This window comes from Delphinus delphis, chromosome 9 (assembly GCF_949987515.2).
Source record: "Delphinus delphis chromosome 9, mDelDel1.2, whole genome shotgun sequence".
Classification (NCBI taxonomy): Eukaryota; Metazoa; Chordata; class Mammalia; order Artiodactyla; family Delphinidae; genus Delphinus; species Delphinus delphis.
In genome coordinates this window covers 80,868,765-80,887,320 of record NC_082691.1, presented here as the reverse complement: position 1 = coordinate 80,887,320, position 18,556 = coordinate 80,868,765, and the positions used below count along the sequence as shown (strand labels likewise).

Below are 18,556 nucleotides of genomic sequence, written 5' to 3'. Positions count from 1 at the left end.
TAGGCAAAAATGAGTCCTGAAGTCTCATACACCATGGTTAGAAAACAGCATTTAAATGGAAAGGCAACAGGAGTTCCCTGAAAAGGTTGAAGTTGGGAAGTCATACGATCAGATTATATTTTAAAAACATCTTTCTGGCTACACTGAAGGGCAGAGTGTGGATGGGCAGTGGTGGGCAAAGTTGATGTGAGAAGAATGAGATCATTCTCTCGGAGAAAGATGAGACAAGTGGCCTGGATTGGGGGGGTTGTCAGTGGGGATGGAGAGAAGAGCAGGGATTTCCGGCGAATGTAGGAGACAGCTGACAAAATTCGGGTCTGTGCTGTTCCATGGTAATATAAGGAGATCCACATGTATAATTTTAAGCTTAAAGGGAAAAATGTGAAATTAATTTTCATGATATATTTAATTTAACCCTATATCCAAATTTTATCATCTCAACACATATCAATATATAAACTATTAATGAGATACTTAATAATCTTCAAAATCCAGAGTGTAATTTACACTTATAAAACTTTCAGTTTGAACTAGCACTCTTCAAGAGTCCTGCAGCCACATATGGCTAGTGGCTAAATATTTGGAGGAGCTGTGGGTTCAGATCCTGACTCTGATGCTTGTCTTGGTGACTTTTACATCTTCCATAAACTGGCAGCCTGCTCTGAATACCGCATTGCATCATTGTATGATTAAATGAAGTAATGTACACGAAAGTGAATAATGTTCAATAAAGGATTGTTCAATATGAAAAACTGGTAGGTGTCCATCTAGCCATTATCTTTATGATGCTAAAATGAGGGGCAATCTATTCAATTCACTGAGGAAAAATAGGCCAACTGATTTTTTTTAATAAAGATGGAAAACAGAAACAATCGGTTGCTTACTACAAATAAATCCTAATTTACGATCGTTGGCATGGATTGTATCCTTAGGTAAGTGGTAGGCAATAACAAGTAGGATGGTGAATCTTAAAATTATGTTTAATAGTTTTGTTTTAGAAAACGTGAGCTACGGGGGCACAATAAATTATAACATAACATCCTTTTTCATGTTCTGTAAGTTTTCACGGACAACTCTTTTAATGCGTGTGAATGCACTACATCTCTAGCAAACACTACAGAAAATCCTGTTATCACTGATATTTGTAATGTTTCTGTGAAATGATTTATTTTAGAAACTAAAATAAGAGTTTCCTTACTTTTGGTAGGGGTCACAAAGAATGCTCAGGTTGCTTTTGATTATACCTACGTGGTTGAGGAATTAAAATAGTTAACACATCAAACCAATTTTCAAATGCTTTCCGCTTTTTAAATCTGTGGGAATTTTCCCATGGACACATCAGAGGAGAATTTTGCTCAAGGCAACTGATTAATGAATCACATGATTCTCTAGGCAGCTTCTCTATCACAGACTGAACTTCTGTAGCTGGAGCAGCATAATTGAACTGTGAGCTGCATGTTGGGGAGATATCTGCTTTTGTCCCTCTAATCTATGTTCCAAATTGCAGACGGTAATCTTTTCAAAATACTATTCTGATTAAGCCATTTCTCTACTTCACACATGGCAACGATTCCTCATGCTTTTACATTAAGACCATAGTCTCTAAGGTGGCCCACATGAGCCTGCACAGTACACCCACCTCTCTGTATTCATCTTACAACTTGTCCCTTACATATCTGCCCCTCATCCTACACTCCCTGTTCTCAGCATTTCAGCCACAATGGCCTTCTGTGGTTCATCAGAGATACATTAGTACCTCCTGCCAGAGCCCTTTCATAAATGGTTTCCTATGTTTGGAATAATCTGTTTCTATTCATCACCCTTTGCCTTTTATTAAACTAGATTTTTCATTTTGCAATAATTCTAGTTTCACATGATGTTTAAAGAAATAATACAGACATATTCTCTGAATCCTTTATTCAGTTCCCCAAAGGTAACATCTTGCAAAATTGTAGTTGAATATCACAACCAGGATACTGACATTGATACAGTCAGATTTGGAACATTTTCATCACCACAAAGATCCCTAATGTTGCTCTTTTTTTTTTTTTTTTTTTGCGGTACACGGGCCTCTCACTGTTGTGGCCTCTCCCGTTGCGGAGCACAGGCTCCGGACGCGCAGGCTCAGCGGGCATGGCTCACGGGCCCAGCCGCTCCGCGGCATGTGGGAACTTCCTGGACCGGGGCACGAACCCGTGTCCCCTGCATGGGCAGGCGGACTCTCAACCACTACGCCACCAGGGAAGCCCGTGTGTTGCTCTTTTATAACCACATTATCTCCCTTCCAGTGCTCCCACCTCCTACTAACCTCCACAACCACGATCTGTTCTCCATTTCTATAATTTGTAATTTCAAGCATGTTGAATAAATGGAAACATCAAATATGTAATCTATTGGGGTTGGCTTTTTTACTCAGCATAATTCTTTGGAGGTTCATCCAGGTTGTTGTAAGATGTCAATAGTTTAATACTTTTTATTGCGATGTGCCAGTTTTTTGGTTTTTTTTTAATAATACAGCAGAGGGCCTCTAATTATATTACTGAGGTTGGGTCTTTTTTTTTTTTTTTTTTTACATCTTTATTGGAGTATAATTGCTTTACAATGGTGTGTCAGTTTCTGCTTTATAACAAAGTGAATCAGTTATACATATACATATGTTCCCATATCTCTTCCCTCTTGCATCTCCCTCCCTCCCACACTCCCCATCCCACCCCTCCAGGCGGTCACAAAGCACCGAGCTGATCTCCCTGTGCTATGCGGCTGCTTCCCACTAGCTATCTACCTTACCTTTGGTAGTGTATATATGTCCGTGCCTCTCTCTTGCTTTGTCACAGCTTACCCTTCCCCCTCCCCATATCCTCAAGTCCATTCTCTAGTAGATCTGTGTCTTTATTCCTGTCTTACCCCTAGGTTCTTCATGACATTTTGTTTTCTTAAATTCCATATATATGTGTTAGCATACAGCATTTGTCTTTCTCTTTCTGACTTACTTCACTCTGTATGACAGACTCTAGGTCTATCCACCTCATTACAAATAGCTCAATTTCGTTTCTTTTTATGGCTGAGTAATATTCCATTGTATATATGTGCCACATCTTCTTTATCCATTCATCTGATGATGGACACTTAGGTTGTTTCCATCTCCGGGTAAATAGAGCTGCAATGAACATTTTGGTACATGACTCTTTTTGAATTATGGTTTTCTCGATGTTGGCTGTGGGTTTGTCATATATGGCCTTTATTATGTTGAGGAAAGTTCCCTCTATGCCTACTTTCTGCAGGGTTTTTATCATAAATGGGTGTTGAATTTTGTCGAAAGCTTTCTCTGCATCTATTGAGATGATCATATGGTTTTTCTCCTTCAGTTGGTTAATATGGTGTATCACGTTGATTGATTTGTGTATATTGAAGAATTCTTGCATTCCTGGAATATACCCCACTTGATCATGGTGTATGATCCGTTTAATGTGCTGTTGGATTCTGTTTGCTAGTATTTTGCTGAGGATTTTTGCATCTATGTTCATCAGTGATATCGGCCTGTAGTTTTCTTTCTTTGTGACATCCTTGTCTGGTTTTGGTATCAGGGTGATGGTGGCCTCGTAGAATGAGTTGGGGAGTGTTCCTCCCTCTGCTATATTTTGGAAGAGTTTGAGAAGGATAGGTGTTAGCTCTTCTCTAAGTGTTTGATAGAATTCGCCTGTGAAGCCGTCTGGTCCTGGACTTTTGTTTGTTGGAAGATTTTTAATCACAGTTTCTATTTCAGTGCTTGTGATTGGTCTGTTCATATTTTCTATTTCTTCATGGTTCAGTCTCAGAAGATTGTGCATTTCTAAGAATTTGTCCATTTCTTACAGGTTGTCCATTTTATTGGCATACAGTTGCCTGTAGTAATCTCACATGATCTTTTGTATTTCTGCAGTGTCAGTTGTTACTTCTCCTTTTTCATTTCTAATTCTATTGATTTGAGTCTTCTCCCTTTTTTTCTTGATGAGTCTGGCTAATGGTTTATCAATTTGTTTATCTTCTCAAAGAACCAGCTTTTAGTTTTATTGATCTTTGCTATCATTTCCTTCATTTCTTTTTCACTTATTTCTGATCTGATTTTTATGATTTCTTTCCTTCTGCTAACTTTGGGGTTTTTTTGTTCTTCTTTCTCTACTTGCTTTAGGTATAAGGTTAGGTTGTTTATTCGAGATGTTTCCTGTTTCTTAGGGTTGGACTGTATTGCTATAAACTTCCCTCTTAGAACTGCTTTTGTTGCATCCCATAGATTTTGGGTCATCGTGTCTCCATTGTCATTTGTTTCTAGGTTTTTTTGGTATTTCCTCTTTGATTTCTTCAGTGATCACTTCGTTATTAAGTAGTGTATTGTTTACCGTCCATGTGTTTGCATTTTTTACAGATCTTTTCCTGTAATTGATATCTAGTCTCATAGCATTGTGGTCGGAAAAGATACAATTTCAATTTTCTTAAATTTACCAAGGCTTGATTTGTGACCCAAGATATGATCTATCCTGGAGAATGTTCCATGAGCACTTGAGAAAAATGTGTATTCTGTTGTTTTTGGATGGAATGTCCTATAAATATCAATTAAGTCCATCTTGTTTAATGTATCATTTAAAGCTTGTGTTTCCTTATTTATTTTCATTTTGGATGATCTGTCCATTGGTGAAAGTGGGGTGTTAAAGTCCCCTACTATGAATGTGTTACTGTCGATTTCCCCTTTTATGGCTGTTAGTATTTGCCTTATGTATTGAGGTGCTCCTATGTTGGGTGCCTAAATATTTACAATTGTTATATCTTCTTCTTGGATCGATCCCTTGATCATTATGTAGTGTCCTTCTTTGTCTCTTCTGATAGTCTTTATTTTAAAGTCTATTTTGTCTGATATGAGAATTGCTACTCCAGCTTTCTTTTGGTTTCCATTTGCATGAAATATCTTTTTCCATCCCCTTACTTTCAGTTTGTATGTGTCCCTAGGTCTGAAGTGGGTCTCTTGTAGACAGCAAATATATGGGTCTTGTTTTTGTATCCATTCAGCCAATCTGTGTCTTTTGGTGGGAGCATTTAGTCCATTTACATTTAAGGTAATTATCGATATGTATGTTCCTATTCCCATTTTCTTAATTGTTTTGGGTTCGTTATTGTAGGTCTTTTCCTTCGCTTGTGTTTCTTGCCTAGAGAAGTTCCTTTAGCAGTTGTTGTAAAGCTGGTTTGGTGGTGCTGAACTCTCTCAGCTTTTGCTTGTCTGTAAAGGTTTTAATTTCTGCATCAAATCTGAATGAGATCCTTGCTGGGTAGAGTACTCTTGGTTGCAGGTTTTTCTCCTTCATCACTTTAAATATGTCCTGCCACTCCCTTCTGGCTTGCAGAGTTTCTGCTGAAAGATCAGCTGTTAACCTTATGGGGATTCCCTTGTGTGTTATTTGTTGTTTTTCCCTTGCTGCTTTTAATATGCTTTCCTTGTATTTAATTTTTGACAGTTTGATTAATATGTGTCTTGGTGTATTTCTCCTTGGATTTATCCTGTATAGGACTCTCTGTGCTTCCTGGACTTGATTAACTATTTCCTTTCCCATATTAGGGAAGTTTCCAACTATAATCTCTTCAAATATTTTCTCAGTCCCTTTCTTTTTCTCTTCTTCTTCTGGAACCCCTATAATTCGAATGTAGGTGCATTTAATGTTGTCCCAGAGGTCTCTGAGACTGTCCTCAGTTCTTTTTATTCTTTTTTATTTATTCTGCTCTGTAGTAGTTATTTCTACTATTTTATCTTCCAGGTCACTTATCCGTTCTTCTGCCTCAGTTATTCTGCTATTGATCCCATCTAGAGTATTTTTAATTTCATTTATTGTGTTGTTCATCATTGTTTGTTTCATCTTTAGTTCTTCTAGGTCCTTATTAAATGTTTCTTGCATTTTGTCTATTCTATTTCCAAGATTTTGTATCATCTTTACTATCATTATTCTGAATTCTTTTTCAGGTAGACTGCCTATTTCCTCTTCATTTGTTAGGCCTGGTGGGTTTTTATCTTGCTCCTTCATCTGCGGTGTGTTTTTCTGTCTTCTCATTTTGCTTATCTTACTGTGTTTGGGGTCTTCTTTTTGCAGGCTGCAGGTTTGTAGTTCCCGTTGTTTTTGGTGTCTGTCCCCTGTGGCTAAGGTTGGTTCAGTGGGTTGTGTAGGCTTCCTGGTGGAGGGGACTAGTGCCTGTGCTCTGGTGGATGAGGCTGGATCTTGTCTTTCTGGTGGGCAGGTCCACGTCTGGTGGTGTGTTTTGGGGTGTCTGTGGACTTATTATGATTTTAGGCAGCCTCTCTGCTAATGGGTAGGGTTGTGTTCCTGTCTTGCTAGTTGTTTGGCATAGGATGTCCAGCACTGTAGCTTGCAGGTCGTTGAGTGAAACTGGGTGATGGTGTTGAGATGGAGATCTCTGGGAGATTTTCGCCATTTGATATTATGTGGAGCTGGGAGGTCTCTTGTAGACCAGTGTCCTGAAGTTGGCTCTCCCACCTCAGAGGCACGGCACTGACTCCTGGCTGCAGCACCAACAGCCTTTCATCCACACAGCTCAGAATAAAAGGGAGAAAAAGTAAAGAGAAAGAATTAGTTGAAGTAGAAAGAAAGAAAGGAGGGAGGGAGAGACGGAGGAAGGAAGGAAGGAAGGAAAGAAGATAAAGTAAAATTTAAAAAGTAAGATAAAATATAATAAAGTTATTAAAATAAAAAATAATTATTACGAGAAAAAAATTAAAAAAAAAACAAAAACGGACAGATAGAACCCTAGGACAAATGGTGGAAGCAAAGCTATACAGACAAAATCTCACACAGAAGCATACACATACACACTCACAAAAAGAGGAAAAGGGGAAAAAATCCTAAACCTTGCTCTCAATGTCCACCTCCTCAATTTGGGATGATTCGTTGTCTATTCAGGTATTCCACAGATGCAGGTTACATCAAGTTGATTGTGGAGCTTTAATCCGCTGCACCTGAGGCTGCTGGGAGGTGTTTCCCTTTCTCTTCTTTGTTCTCACAGCTCCCAGGGGCTCAGCTTTGGATTTGGCCCCGCCTCTGCGTGTAGGTCTCCGGAGGGCATCTGTTCTTCGCTCAGACAGGACAGGGTTAAAGGAGCCGGTGATTCGGAGGCTCTGGCTCACTCAGGCCAGGGGGGAGGGAGGGGCACGTAGTGTGGGGCGTGTCTGCGGCGGCAGAGGGCGGCGTGACGTTGCAGCAGCCTGAGGCGCGCTGTGCGTTCTCCCGGAGAAATTGTCCCTGAATGCCGGGACCCTGGCAGTGGCGGGCTGCACAGGCTCCCCGGAAGGGGTGTGTGGATAGTGACCTGTGCTCGCACACAGGCTTCTTGGTGGCGGCAGCAGCAGCCTTAGCGTCTCATGCCCGTCTCTGGGGTCCGCGCTTTTAGCCGCGGCTTGCGCCCGTCTCTGGAGCTCCTTTAAGCAGCGCTCTTAACCCCGTCTCCTCGCGCACCAGGAAACAGAGGTAAGAAAAAGTCTCTTGCCTCTTCGGCAGGTCCAGACTTTTCCCCGGACTCCCTCCCGGCTAGCCGTGGCGCACTAACCCCCTGCAGGCTGTGTTCACACCGCCAACCCCCGTCCTCTCCCGGTGCTCCGACGGAAGCCCGAGCCTCAGCTCCCAGCCCCGCCCGCCCCGCCGGTGAGCAGACAAGCCTCTCGGGCTGGTGAGTGCCGGTCGGCCCTGATCCTCTGTGCGGGAATCTCTCCGCTTTGCCCTCTGCACACCTGTGGCTGTGCTCTCCTCCGCGGCTCCTAAGCTTTCCCCCTCCGGCACCCGCAGTCTCCGCCCGCGAAGGGGCTTCCTAGTGTGGGGAAACCGTTCCTCCTTCACAGCTCCCTCCCACTGGTGCGGGTCCCGTCCCTATTCTTTTGTCTCTGTTGTTTCTTTTTTTTTGCCCTACCCAGGTACGTGGGGGTTTTCTTGCCTTTTGGGAGGTCTGAGGTCTTCTGCCAGCGTTCAGTAGGTGTTCTGTAGGAGTTGTTCCACGTTTAGATGTATTTCTGGTGTATCTGTGGGGAGGAAGGGGATCTCCGCCTCTTACTCTTCCGCCATCTTCCCGGAAGCCTCTCGAGACACTTGTTTTGAATTTAAAAATCTGTGCCAGTTTTTTTAACCATTCATCGACTGATGGACATCTAGATGCTTCCAATTTTGTACGATTATGAATAGAGCAGCTATAAACATCTCGGTACCTGTTTTTGTGTAAACATAGATCTTTACTTCTCTGGGATAATTGTCCAGAAGTATAACTGCTGGGTCACATGGTAGTTACATGTTAAGGTGTTTTCTTCTGTTGTTATTATTTTTAACCTGCCAAATAGTACCAGAGTGGCTGCAGTGTTCTTCATTACCACCAGTAATATAACATTATTCACTCTCTCTGCATCCTCACTAGCATTCGGTCTTGTCATTAATTTTTATTTTAGTCATTCTGATAAGTGTTTAGTAGTATCTCACTGTGGTTTTAATTAACATTTCCTAATGGCTAATGATATTAAATAACCTTTCCTGTGCTTATTTGCCATCTGTATGTCTTCTGTGAAATGTTTCTTCATGTCTTTTGCCCATGTGTTAATCAGATTGTTTGATTTTGTACTGGTGAGTTTTGAGAGTTCTTTATTCTAGATATTTTGTTGGCTATGTGGCTTGATTCTCTTACTCTGTAGCTTGTCCTTGCATCTTCTTAATAGGGTCCTATGCACAGTAAAAGTTTTTATTTTTAATGAGGTCCGCTTATTAATTTTTCCTTTTATGGATCATGTTTTTGGTATCAAGTCTAACAACTCTGTCTAGTCCAAGATATTGAAGATTTTCTCATTATTTTTTTCTAAAAGGTTAATAGCCTCACATTTTACCTTTAAGTCTTTGATACATTCTGAGTTAATTTTGTGTTAGCAGTAAGACTGAGATCAAGGTTTATTTTATTGCCTAGATATGTCATTGTTTCGGCAATAAGTTGAAAGACCACCTATCCTCCCTTGAATTGCTTTTGAACTTTTGTCAAAACATCAGTTGGGGATATTTATGTGCATCTATTTCTGTGTCCTCTGTTCTTTTCCATTGATCTGTGTATCTATTTGTCTAGCAATACCACAGAACCTTGATTACTGTAGCCATATAATTGTCTTGAAATTTTATTGTTCTTTTTCAAAATTGTTTTAGCTATTTTAGTTTCTTTGTCTCTTCATATACATTTTAGAATAATATTGTCTAGATCTATGAAAAAATCTTGCTTAGGTTTTGATATGAATTGCATTATAGCTGTATATCAATTTGAGAAGAACTGATATCTTTACTATGTTGAGCCTTCCAATCCATGAACATATATGTCTTCATTTTTTAGACTTTTTAATCTCTCTCATCAGTTGTGTAGTTTAAACACACAAGTCTTGTACGTGTTTTGTTGGATTTACATCTAAAATATTTCATTTTTAAAAAACTATTTAAAAAAGTATTGTATGTTTAATTTTGTTGTCCACATGTTCAATTGCTAGCATATAAATATACAACTGCCCTCCTACATTCTTTTAGCCACAGATTCTCTCTGTTTTCTTTCATGTGAGAATGGCTTATTTCTTCTTCATTCATGCCTACTTTCACTGGGCATAGAATTCTGGGTTGGCATATCTTTTTTTCAGCACCTGAGAAATATCCTGCCACTTCCTCTGGTTTCTATGGGAGCTGATAAGGGATCTGCTGTTATTTTAATTGCTTTTTCCTCTATAGGTAAAGTGTCATTTTTTTTCTCATTACATTCAAGATTTTTCTTTGTCTTTAGTTTTCAGAAGTTCAATTATGATGTTTCTTGGCATGAGTTTCTTTGTTTGCTTATTTGTTTTTTTCTGTTTGGGGTTCACTCAGCTTTGAATCTGTAGGCTTATGTCTCTTGCCAAATTTGGAATCTCTCATCCAGTACTTTTTCAGCCCTGACCCCTTGCTCTTCTCCTTCTTGAACTCTCCAGTCAAGAATATTAGCTATTTTGTTATAGTTCCACAGGTTTTCAAGGCTCAGTTCATTTTTTTCAGTATATATTTCTGTTTTTCACATTGTATAATATCTATCTTTCTAACTTCCATTTCATTAATCTTTTCTTTGTTCCCTCTATTCTGCTGTTGAGCCAATTACTAAGCTTTTAATTTCAGTTATTACATTTTTTTCAGTTCTAAAGTTGCCATTTGGTACTACTTTATATGTTCTATTTCTTTGTTGAATATTTCTATTTGTTCGATGAAATTTTCTGGTTTTTTTCATTTATTTCAAGCATGTTGGTAATTACATGTTGAAGCATTTTTATCACAGATGTTTGAAAATTGTTGTTAGATAATTCTAACATCTCTGTCATATCGTTGTTTGGCATCTACTGATTGTCTTTTTTATCCAGTTTGAGATCTTCCCAGTTCTTGGCATGACTAGTAATTTTAAATTGAACTCTGGACATTTTCCTCTTATCTTCTGAGACTCTGAATCTTATTTAAATACATTTTCCCTCAGACACTACTCCAGAGAGAAGGAAGGGAGGGGCACCACCTCCTTACTGCCAAGTAGAGGTAGAAATTCAAGTTCCCACACAACCTCCATTGATAGGTGTGACATGTGCATGTGTGCGTGTGTGTGCGCATGTGTGTTTGTGTGTGGGCTCCTTGTTACTGCTGGGCAGGGTTGAGAGTTTGGTGATACAAGCTGTCTCCACTGACATCAGCAGATGTGAACTCATTATCTCTGAGTTAATGTGAAAGTTCTGACCCTCCACTCAGCCCCCAATGTGATTTCTACTGACACCATTGGGAGTGTGGGGTGGGTACTTATTACTGAAACCTGGGAATGAAAGTCCTATCTCCCTATTTGATTTTTTCTGACAACAACCTGGCATGTGTTTGGGGCACTTGTTACAAACTCTTGAGGGTATAAGTCTGGATGCCTCTCTCAGCCTTTGTCAGCATGGATGGAGGCATGGTTACAGCTCCTCTGTGATATTTGCCTAGAGTAGAATGCTTATTGTCTAAAATTTTTCTATTTTTTACTTTTTCCTTTTCCTCATTTTTTTGGGGGATGCTAGAGATCAGGCTTTCACTGGGGATTTTTGTCTGTACTTATTGGTGTTTCTGGGTTATCAGCTTCTCATCTCCAAGTCTAAGATGTACAAGGTAGAAAGAAAACCCAAGGAACTTACTGTCATTCCTTGGGCCTTGTGGTCCCCAGATCACTGCCTTCTTTTCTATACCTTTCAGAGCCTTCTGATATTTGTTTAGTATATAACGTCCAGGAATTTTAGTTGTACTTAGCATGAATAATAGGGAAAAATATGTTTACTCCATTTTCCCAGAAGTGGTAGTGACCCTTGGCTTTTTAAAATATCCTGTTCTTTAGATTTTAGCTTAATATTCCTCCATCTGCAAAACATCCTCTCACTTCCCTTAGGACCTAAGTCATCTGAACATTAGAGACTCTCATAGAGTATGCATTTCTCTTCTTAGCATGTGTTTACAATAGAAATTTTAAATGAATTTGACTGATTATTTGATTAATGAGTTTCCTTAATTGGACCCTAAGAGTCATGTGTGTAGTGATCATGGCTGTGTTTTAGTTATTATTTTATTCACAGTGCCTAATAGTCTGCCTGGCATTAATAGTAGATTCTCAATAATCTTTGTAGAATGAATAAGGCAGTGCAATAAAGTAGAAGGGGCTTTAGTTTTGCAATTAAATTTTGCCACTTTACTAGAAGTGTAATCTTTATAAGTCTTTTTTGTCCTTTACTTTCTATTTTCTCACATGTTGATATTAAGTGATACAACATGTAAGATTTTTCACTCAATTCATCGGGTGACACGATGACTTCCAATTTCCAAGAGCTATTATTTCTCTTTTTCTGCTTTCTGTCTTTCTAGGAAGCTTCAGTCTTGCTTTTTTGTTTGTTTTACTTTTTTTTTTTTTCTGTGTTTGGTGACAAGCACAGTGCCCAGGACATGATGGAAACTCAAAAATTATTGAGTGGAATTAAATTGATATGCTTATTATTACTTAGTGGAACTTATATGAGTTTTCTGATATAATATCACATACCTAGGAAAATGTAAATAAAAAGAATTAAAATTTATAGGGGGAAAGAATTTTGTTTAGAAGTGAAAAGCTGTTTTGTCAATAATTCACCCATGAACTAAAAGAGTAGCAGGCTGAAAATAGTAAATACATTCAAGGAAAGCGTACAGATATTTATTCTATAATAAATGCCACAGAAAGTTACAAAAACAAGTCCATTTGGAAACATAAAAAGAATGTGAACTGTGTTTAGAGGCCAAAAAGTCCTCTGAAAAAATAGATAAAAGAATTGTTGTCAAATGGAATCAGTTTTATCTCTTAGAGTCAGGAAAAGGGAACAAGGAAAAATGGACTTCAGAATACATACTTGACACTGCTCATGGGAGAGAAAAACAGAGAAAGAAAAGGAGGTTCAAAGCCTTTTGCTGACCTTTTTTTCAGCAGATCAGGTCTGGGGCCTGGGTTTGCAGCACTGCCCACCGGGTGACTGTAAAGGGGTTATCCTTGGGGCTAAGAATGCCTGTTGAATTTTGGACAGTGTGATATACACAACATAGTAGATGGCCCATCTCCTGAGAAAGCTGTAATTTGCGGTTGTAAGAAAGGAAGAGAAAATCACAAAGAAATCCAGAACATCTCTGTTCAGATGTGAATGAAAATGCTGAGACAGTGAATGTGTATAAATCATGGTAAGTTTTTATTGAAGATATACTATGAGCTTGGTACTGCTCTATGAGCTTTACATTAATTAAATCATTTGTCCTATTATGATTGGTGTTCATACCATGACATTCATGTCGGGATATAGAAGTTACAACATTCTTGTAGGTTTATTAATACTCTCTCTCTTCTCAGGTTGGAAGTTGGGAGATGATGTTTGGGATGGGAGAAGAGATACTTCACACTCCACTGCTATGCTTTCTGTTATGGCTAGAACTGTTCCCCCCAAATTCATATCTGGAAGTATTAATCTCCAGTACCTCAGAAAGTGACCTTATTTGAAAATAGGGTTGTCGCAGATGTAATTAGTTAAGCTGGGATCACAGTGGACTTGGGTAGAACCTAATTTCTGTTGTTTAAACCACCCAGTTTGTGGCACTTTGTTTTGGCAGCCCTAGCAAACTAACATACTTTCCATGGAGCACTGACCTTCATGATTTTGAAGCTTCTGTATCCTTTTGAAAATATAAATCAAACAATGGAAGTTCTCTCTTGAAAAATGCAAATAGCCACAATTTCACGTACAGTTTCCAAAGTTCACAGGTGTTCTGCCGTCCATCTACAGATCCCACCCCCAGTCTCAGGTCAGACCGAGAACCTTTGTCCTAGAGTCTGTGTGACCTCACCTGACCCCTTTCTTAGGCAATGCCTCCTGAACACATGGCCCTGCACTGAACACTTCCCATGAGAAGAACCTCTCTTTACTATGCGACAGTATCTTACAACAGAGGGCAATTCTGCTCTTAAGAGCTGGTCCAATGGAGCTGTGACTCACATCAGTGTATTCAACTTAGAGATACCATGGGCCTTACCACAGTCCCCTGCTAAAGCATACAGCTGCTTTTCTATGTCCTTTTTCTTGTTTTAAATTAAAACAATCTTTCTATTGTAATTGCTACATGTAATTTATCGGGCAAGTATAGAAATAGGGAGAGGAAGCTGTTGCTGTTTTGGCGTGCTGTAGGGAAAGAACTTGAGCTCAAAGGGACTACTTCTATTTATATTTAAAACTCCAAATATAGTTTTGGGGGCTGTGGGGTAAAAAGAAAAGCAAAGAGACTGAGGAAGTGGTTCCTGAAAGGATAGACGGGCTCTTGCAGAGGAGGTGAGAGGAAGCCAAAAACTTACTCTGCTTCCTTCACCCTCTACTTGGCACTGTGAGTGTTTGCACATATTCTGGATCTCACAGAGTATGTTCTGTGTGCATGAGGCTGAAAGGCTTTATGAGGAGAAATGTAAGAAGCACCTGCCTACATCCTTCTCTGTGTGTGTTTGCAGCTGTGTCTTGCTGTCTAGAGGTGGCTTTCTCCTCCCACTCAAATAAGGCCTATCTCTGTTACTGTGTGGAAACTCTGTGAAACTCAGTCTGTCTTCTGTTGTCATTTGCTAGACCCAGATAGGATTGCCCTCGCCCTGGCTCCATGTTGTCCTTGAAGAACGTCCTTTACCTGCGTTTATATGACTCTGTTCTGTCATTCGCTTTGCGGAGGAGATACCTTGTCTTGATATTGCCAATGCCCCTCATATATCGACTCACAAGAGTGAGTCTGTGTTTTTCAGCTGTCACTATTATCCTCAGACAAACATTAAACACAGTCTGGCGGATAATCCGGTCCGCACATGGAATGAAATTTCAGAAAGCCCAGTTCAGAAAACCTGTTATTTGCCGCCATAGGATGGAGGGATCCTCATTTGGGATTCTTGCTCTCGTGGAAATCCTGCTCACGTTTCACCACCTGAGGCGCATGCCACCTCCAGGAAGCTAGATCTCTCAACTGCATGGGATTTTGACATTTCATGATTTTCCTTAGGTCATAGTATGGTACTTAGGGGGAATCTGTCTGCCCACGAGATCATAAGGTTCTGAGGACAATGCCTGGCCTTATTCGTTTTGCAGTCTCCCTCAGTACTTCACACATGATGCCCACAACAGAGTGCTTTGGGATTTTTATTCCCGAAGCCTTCTAACACCTGGCTCTGCCACTTAGTCTTCTCACATTAATCGGAATTGGGGTTGGCTTTTGAATTTGAGGTAGAAAGTACTTTGGCAGATGCAAACGTGAAGAATGTAGGCAAAGGGACATCAAAAGAGATGTCAGTCACTATCATTTACTGAGATCTTACAGAATGCCGTGAAAATGTAGTAGGAATTTATAAGACAGGAAAATAGAGAGTAAGGGAGCAAGTTGAAATGGGGACATTTAGGATAATTTAAAGATTGTAAAATATTTAGATTTATATAGCAGTTTGCTTTCAAGGAACTTAAAGGAATTACAGTAATATAGGCACAGGTCAATCTCTTGCTATAAATTTTATAGCAGAAACAACATAATGCCTGAAATCAAATGAGAATTCAGTTATTTGTGGGATGAAGACGTGATGTACTTGGAGCTTTGGAAGAAAGAGTGTTGATTAAAGAAGACCACTGGCCTGCCAGAGGATGGTAGAAAGCCAAGACTCATTTCTAGACCTTAGCCTTACTGAACTTAAGGAAGATACACGGAGGAGAGGGGTGGAAAACAGTGGTGAGAGTTAATCAGATTATGAATAGGGTGAAAAGATAGATATGATGTTAGTATAAATGCAAATTATTGGCCCCTGGCTGTAATCTGCTTAGTTACAGAGGCAGCACTGCTCCCCTCCCCAAAACTTGAATTTTAGATATGCTGTAATCTAACAAATCTGATAGGAGGAAGTTTTTTATAGTGATAAGAACACTTAAAATGAGACCCTCTTAATAAATGTTTAAGCATACAATACAGTGTTGCTAATTATAGCCACAATGTTTTACAGCATATATATGGAACTTAATCATCTTGCATAACTGCTTTTTAAGACATGCCTCGGGCTGCCTTAAATCAAGGTAGCCATCCCTTCCGTCAGGCCTCTCACTGGAAAAAGAAACACTTTGAGTAAGTCACAGTGAGTAACCCTAAAATAAGACTGATAGTGTTCTTTTTCTCTGGATGTAATGCAGAGTGGATACAAAAGTGTGTAGGGAAGTTGTATATATTGACAGAAAATTATAGTGAGAGTGGAGAAGGGAAACAGCCCAGCTTACCATCATTTGTTTGGTAAATATTTATCCAAAACTAACTACGTGTCAGTAAATATCCCTGTGGTGGGAAACACATTGGTACGTTTGGGGAATAATAAGGGCGATTTGGCTTAGAGCAGTAAAAAAAATGGGAGAACAGGATAGTAGGAAATAAGATCTGAAGGGTGGCCTGGGCCAGATCAGGAGGCAGTGAGCAGCTGGGTTTTATTCTAAGTGTGATGCCTGGACCCTGGAACCTTTGGAGCAGCATAACAGGATTTAGCCTTTACAAGCTCTGTCTGCCTGCTCCATGGAGAGTGAAGTGTGGGAGGGCAGGCACAGAAGCAAGCCGGCTGGTGGGGAGGCTGCTGCGTTTGCTGAGGTGAGAGTTAATGATAACACACAAGGATGGTGGCAGGGGAGGCGGCAAACGTGACTGGTTTAGGAAATGTTCTGATATACATAAGCTGACAAGACTTGCTGATAGATTTATTGCAGGGGAGACAGAGAGAGAAGTCAAAGATGGCTTCTGGGTTTTCAGACTTAGCAACTGAGTCAGTTAAAGAAGGAGCAGGCTCTGGAGGGGTGATTAAGGCTGCTGCTTTGGGCAGATGCTTAATAGACACCCAGTGGAAATGAGGAGTAAGCTATTGGATATGAGCCTGGGATTCAGGGGGAGGTCAGGGCTGGATATATACCTTTAGTAGTCATTAGCAGAGAGATGGTATTTGCACGCAGGGTCTGGGTGAGACCATTAGGAAGAGTGTTGATAGAAGAGGAGATGGACCCCTGGACTGAGTCTCATGGCACTCTGGTAATTAAAAGCAGGAAGGAGAAAAGGAGCAAGCAAAGAAGGCTGAGAAGGAGAGGCTGCTGAAGAAGCAGAAACATTAGGAGGGTAGATGTCAAAAACAAGAACATGTCCAATGCTGCTCACAGGTTGAGAAAGGTGAAGCTGGAGAGGTGGCCACTGGGCGCGGCAAGATGAAGGTGCTGATAAACTGAAGTGCGTTGAGTGGAGAGTAAGAAGTGAGGAAACTGAAATAGCTATTTCAACTAGCTTTAGCTATAGAGAGAGCAGTAGATAGAAACAGGGAAACTTCACCCATTGTAACAGGAGGGAAGGTGGAATTTAAGGGCATGGATGCAGGTAAAGGTTGACTTGATTTTGAAAACAAGAAGTTGTTATTTTCACATTACAAGAAAAATGGAAAACAACTGTATTCTTCTCAGAAGCATTCATCACCATATTTGTTGCCTGATGAGATGTTAGATCACAGAAGAGTGGAAACTGCAATAGGGCTTGTGAATATTCACTTGGTGTAAATTTGTTTTCATGCTTCACATTCATACACAAGTTGTTTCAATCAGTCATTTTAGTTTCAGAAAAGCTTTCTACTCAATTCTGTATAGAAAAGTAAATAATACAAGAACATTTTAAATTGCTGTTTGGCATCAACATGAAATAAAATTACGCTTTGATTACTCTCTTCTGTCCCACGAGTCTCTCTAGAAGTATAAAAATACAATAGTGGAATATTCAGTGATAACAGGTAATTCTACAAATGGTCATGCTTCTGAATTGTTATGTATTGCAGTAAGCATAAATAAATAAGCAAAACCCAGCTTGCTCTGGTCAGTCTTCGCAATATTCAGAATTTTAATGCTGTGTTTGCCTCTGCTTTGCTGATAACAGTGGGCTAGGAATTTAGCTATTCGGTGACCAGTCAAATATATAAAATTGTTGACAAGGGACCAGTATTTTAATAGCTCAGTGTCCTCTTAATGAAGCGGTGTTAATACATTTTCTTCTAATTTCGGTATCATAGTAAAATATATGTAACATGAAATTTACAATGCTAACCAATTTAAATGAAGAGTTAAGTGGTATTAAAGACATTCATACTGTTGTGCAACCAACACCACCATCCACATCCAGAACTCTTTTCATAATAATATGGAATGTTTCCTGAATTTCCTGTATGACATCGTTGAGCAGGTGTCATGCTAATCTTCTCTGTATTGTTCCAATTTTAGTATATGTGCTACTGAAGTGAGCACTGGTACACATTTTAATGAAAACACTTATTTACATAAAGAAGAAAAAAGTATAGAGACTGTGAGTCTGAAAGACAAGCAAGATCCGTTTAATGACTATTATAAAAAAAGGGCTTTGATCAATTCTATAATGCTCCCTATCAAAGTATTGAGGCATGGAAGGTGAGTAAAATACCTTCTGATTCTACACGCAGAGACAGAATATAGGGATAGGTTATCTGATCCAAAATGATCATTGCTGTATTTTCCTAATTTATCTGGTTGAAAATGAAACAACTGAAAAGTGATTAAATCTAGATTAAATGCGTTCTTAATATATTCCAGGCACTATGCTAAATAATGCACAATGCATTGTCCAGCTTAATTCAAAAAGAATACAATGAGGTAATTCCCTTATTTTCATTTTAAAGATAGTAAAACTAAGATTCAGAAATAGTAGTATAATTAACTACACATGGTCTTACAACCAGTAAGCTATGGGTGAAAGACATGGCTCTGGGTCAGCCTGCCCATATAGCCCTTGCTCTTAATCTCTGAGATCTGCTGTGTCTAAGACCACATCTGCCCCCCACTTTTTCAATTTATGGCCTTAGACAGCCTCCACAAACACATCCTGTTCTTATGAACACATCCTGTTCTTATGAACACATTAGTTTTGCTTGTGCA

General features: G+C 39.6%; 1 non-coding gene across 1 annotated transcript; it reads right to left on the bottom strand.

Moving 5' to 3' along the window:
• Positions 1-17,783: 17,783 nt before the first annotated feature.
• Positions 17,784-17,893, bottom strand: LOC132431435 (U6 spliceosomal RNA). Its single transcript, XR_009520741.1, has one exon. It is a non-coding gene; the product is annotated as a U6 spliceosomal RNA (small nuclear RNA).
• Positions 17,894-18,556: the final 663 nt, after the last annotated feature.